Source organism: Schistocerca gregaria, unplaced genomic scaffold, assembly GCF_023897955.1.
Source record: "Schistocerca gregaria isolate iqSchGreg1 unplaced genomic scaffold, iqSchGreg1.2 ptg000474l, whole genome shotgun sequence".
Taxonomy (NCBI): domain Eukaryota; kingdom Metazoa; phylum Arthropoda; class Insecta; order Orthoptera; family Acrididae; genus Schistocerca; species Schistocerca gregaria.
Genome location: NW_026061887.1, coordinates 2,079,208 through 2,084,431, shown reverse-complemented (window position 1 = coordinate 2,084,431; position 5,224 = coordinate 2,079,208).

Here is a 5,224-nt window from a genome sequence, read left to right as displayed (position 1 = left end):
GATTTCCCTAAATCGCTCTAGGCAAATGCCAGGATGGATTCTTTGAAAGGCACTGCCGACTTCCTTCCCCGTCCTTCTGTAATCCGATGCTGAGAGAACATAACGGCCTGTATAGTAGTGACCACATCCCCAACTTCCTGTCACTGCCCCAGCATCAGGCATACAGACGCCTGCCCACATGGGCTTTAAACAAGGCAGACTGGGAAATTTTAACCTCTGATGTTACCGTTGACTCTCCCCCACATGGTAACACCGATCTTATGGTTGAGCAGGTGACAAAATTGTTTCTCTGCAGAAAAACGCGGTCCCTCGCTCTTCAGGGTGCCAGAGTTGTGAGGCAGTCCCTTGGTGGTCGCCAGAACTCTGTAAAGCAGTTAAGGAGAGTCGGCGAGCTCTACAGTGGCATAAGCAGCATCCTTCCTGGAGCACCTCATTGCCTTTACAACAGCTCTGTGCCCTTGTTCAGCAACTTACCAAGTGATGGAAGCAGGAGTGTTTGGAGAGAGAAATCTCGACCACTGGGTGCCATGTGTCACCTTCGCAAGTCTGGGCAAATATCAAGCGTCTTTTCGGGTACCAGACCCTAACAGGTGTTCAGTGTTAGGATAAATGGCGTATTATTTACCGACGCAAACGCGATTGCCGAGCATTTTGCTCAAGTCTCTGTGTCGGAGGCCCACTCTTCCAGCCAAGCAAATCGCTGCGGCAGATTTAGAGATGGGCAGAGCTTCTTCTCTGAAATCGGATCACAACTGGTCAACCACCGGGAAGAACACTTTCTTTTTCATGACTCACCACTCTCACACAATAAGTGAAAGGAAGTCACATCGCCTTTTTAATTCAGGTCACTAACCCTGAATTTTTATCTGGTTTGATCCTAGTTCTAAAGAACTTAAAAATAGTAAAAATTGTTACTGCCCTATTAATGGTGAGATATTAAAGTTTTAAACATCGTCTGCTGTAAAAGTTACAAATGTTGAAAATAATACTAAATGTTTATCAAGTGATACTTCTTATATCTTGCTACCTCAATTGGAAAAGTACAGTATACAAATTACAACTGTAAAATAGTGTGTCTGCTTTCATTTAGTCAGTATTACCATATGTGTATTCAAAAAGGAATTTATAAATAAAATCTGACCCTCTTCAGTCGATGTCTCTCCTCAGTGGATATTTGTCGTGCTTTTAAAAATATTCGTTAACAGGGCACTGATGTTGCTCCGATGCATAACGCTTTTGGAACAAATTGATACAGCGTCGGCCATTGTAATTTTCTTGTTTCTCACCAGTTTACGGGATCGCTGTTTCTAGGCAAATATCCCTCCGCTAAATATTTATCCGAGTCTACAATTGCCGCATTTTGCACGTGGTGCCTTTCTTGGTTTCACCAAACTCATTCCAGGTTGCTCTGGCATTACAGTGGTAAATAGTTCAGAAATGAGCTGTGTTCTTGTTGAACAACCAACGCTTACTTCTCTGCAATAGCCTTCATGCTGAAAATCCTTGTTTGAATCGGAGGTCCAGTAACGTAACTTTGCCTGACCAGTTCGTTCCTGGAGATAACGCCAAAGCACTCAGATAACCCTTTAAGGAAATTATAAACCAGTGACTCGTTCTTGAGGACATTCTTTCTGTCCTTCAGATTCCAATTGTCGTTCCATTAATCTTGGCAAGATTCTCGTTTTTGAATGTGACAGTTTTGAAGACATCTCTTTGGTCACCTGACTGAAACTTTCAAAATCAGTAAAGGCTGTTGCATTATCTCCCAGGATGTATGTTATAAGTTTAAGATGATAGATTTTTGACCGAAAACAGCGAGGCAAGAAACTGAATCGCAAATTGTCAATTTTCGTTTTTTTCACTGAATAGTCATTTAAGAGTGTCGCGTATCGTTTGGTGTTGAAATGAAACTAGTCATACTTCTACAAATGGCAGAACAAGTAGTGCATTTAACGCTGTATGTTGGTGAAACCAAATAAGTCACTGACTTGTTTCGTTTCAACAGATATTGCTCGCTCCTGCGGACAGCCTGTTTTCCTTCAATAGTTGACATCCAATTCCTTTGTTGTGGCACTAATAGTCGCTGTTAATGCTCATTGCGCGACAGTTGGTTGTACTACCATGGCTCCAAAAGAAGAATAGTACTGCAAATTATGGAGGAAATAAGGTAAAGGCAATCTCTGTAATTGCTTTTGTACGAGCTATGTTCGAGGGAAAACAGTTAGAGAATCTTGCAGGTAAATATCACTCGTCCTTGTAACAACCGTAGGAAACTATAGATGTAAATGTCAATATTACCAGAAATATCATTCTTGTATTATTAATTTCATTCCAGCTGCAGAATTCAATGTAATGCCTCAATTGACGTAATTCAACGTAATATTTTGACGAAATTCCTTGATCTTTCTCTTTCACAAGTAATTGTTGTAAACCACTGACAACTCTTAATATCTATTAGAGTTGTTCACAGTCAACAAAGAGATGTAAATTAGAATAATGTTACTACGTAGCCAGTGTTTCATGCACCGGATCTGAGGACGGCCACGTTTGCTCGTTCTAATGCCATTAGCTTGCTGTGTCGCCTGGACGAAAACACTGTCATTTGCTATAAGACAAAAGCACATTCTGCGTAATGGTACTTTTTAGTACTGTACTGTTACTTAGTAATGAGTTTATTTATGATAAAAATAAAAAATGTAAATTATTTCAGATACATAACAAACATCAAACACACATGTTAATGTGGCAGGGGGGATGTTAAGGAGTGGTAATCTAATGGAAGTAAAGGAAACCAAGGAGAGATTTAGGTGACAGATATCGTCCAGTAGAGTGTTTCTTTACAATTGTGATTCTAAGATGTTGTACACATTCAAATTGTCCACAAGATGCACCAGGCACCCATTTTAATCTGAAGTTTAGTTGTCATTATGGCTGGAATGAAATATGAGCTACCAGATCCATTTGGAGGTTACAAACTGCCGTCGGTCCTGCCTGGTGAATGGAAGAGGAGAACAAAAAACAAGTTACTTTTTGTGGCCAGACATGAATAGTCAAGGTGAGACTACCTTCAGAAAGTATCAGACTTGGTTGTGAAGTTCTTATGTCGGATAATTTTGTTTGACAAGTAGTTCCTCAGGTGTGTTCCATACAATATGACCTTTTTTTCATGGTTCATTTGACTCTCTACTTGTGTATAGTATGAAATGTATTATGATACAGGAGTATACCAGATACAGGAAGTATGCATACAAGTAAAGCTGGAATTGCAGACCTAGTTATGTAGAATTGGGACAGACAAGGAAGCATGGTCTGTTGCCCAGTCTACATTAATGTACATTAAAATACGTATCACTTAATGAATCATGAATCAGGTCGTAAGTATGACATCCATGTAAATGTATAATCTAACCTGCAGCCCAGTAATTCCATCAATTCTAAAAATTTAGAGCAGCCAACTAAAAGTCGGACACCAGAGAAACTGCATAACACAAAAAGAAAAAAAACATCCATTTGCAAAGTGAAGGTACGTAAAAATGCGGTAGGTTCACTACTTAGAAAACAAGAATCGGTGACATTCATCTGTAGGTTAAATTTTCTGTATCAGCCTAGTTACACACCAGGTTAATTACAGAAATAGGGAAAAGACGTGATGAATACTTTAAACACACAGGGGCATATACTGTAAAATGTTGGCCAGACAGAGCACCTTTAGAATATGATAAAAGTAATATGTGGAGAGTACCGAAGTCAGTCTAGTTTAAGGAACCTATCTTGAAGGCCTTCACCACATTAATGGAGGCATGCAGAACATTTTACAGAGCTCTAGGAGGTAGGGAGAGGTCCAATTTTAAATATATATAGTTACTGACAAACATGACTCGCTACTTAGAGAATAGGACAAATATACTGCAGTGAAGAAAAATAAGTAGGCATTAAAGAGCTATTTCGAAAAATAGCCCCATAAAGAATGACATATACGTAACACACAAGATGGTCATATTTTGCTCCATGTGTTTTATTGAGCTCAAATGACCCATCTTCTCACAGATGGTTGTCGGACCTTGGCTTTTCTGTACAGACTATTTTATACGGACAATTGAGCAGTCGGCAGGTGATGTTTAAAGTGAGCGTCGTATCAAAAATCTAGATGCCAGTCATTGAATACTGGCCCCTATTGTGACTGGGCCAGAGGTGGGAAAACTTCAAACACATTGGGCGTGGGGCCTGAAGACAGCATAATATATCACCAAAACTGTTTCCTCAATAACAAAGCAATTTGGAAATGTAGATGGTTAAAAGGTGTTTGGTTTGACTTTTGTACATGGAGAGAAAAGTTGTTCATAAATTGTATGGATGCCACACAGCAGTTAAGTGCTGAAAGACGCATAAGGGGAATAGTGTTAAGGTAGGGAGAGAGGGCTGGAGCTTACCAACAATGCTATTCAGTCGGTACATTGAACAAAGAAGTTAAAAAAGATGAAAGGAAAACCTTGGCTATGAAATTGTCAGATGACACATGACTTGGAAGAGCAGTTGAACACAGTGGATAGTGTCTTTGAGAGATCATAAGATGAGCAAGAAAAGTGTAATGGAATGTAGTCTAATTAAATGAAGTGACTATGAGAGAATTACACATAAGGCAATATATTGTATAATAGGATGCCATATAAATGTGGTATTCTCCCATGATCGTATTTTAGACAGCTGAATAAGATTTTAGGTATTCAACCTAAAAATTTACAGTAAAAGTTTTCTCTTATAAGATTTGTTGTACATGATCCAGAACAGTTCATGAGAAATACTGATGTTTTAGCAGTCTCCTGACTGGTTTGATTTGGCGTACTGTGAACTCCTCTACCCCAACTACATAACCTCACAGTATAACACCCAGTTATTTTCTGGACATATTCCAATCTCTGCCATCTCCTGAAATTATTACCTCTGTAGCTCCCCAAAGTATGATGAAAGTTAATTGTTAGTGTCTTAACGCATGCCCTTTCATTTTGTCCCTTCTTGCCACTGTTCCTGTGGTGAAACTCTTCATTTCTTACCACAGCAGTTCACTGAATTTTAGTCATTCCTCTGTAGAACCAGAGGCAAATACTTAGAATTATATGAAAGTCAATTACACATTGTGATAAACCAGAAAAATAAATTTGTGTTCCAAAAGTAAAATTCCCCTCCCCAACTGCTTCACTCCCTCCTCCACTAGGAGTTTTAGGAC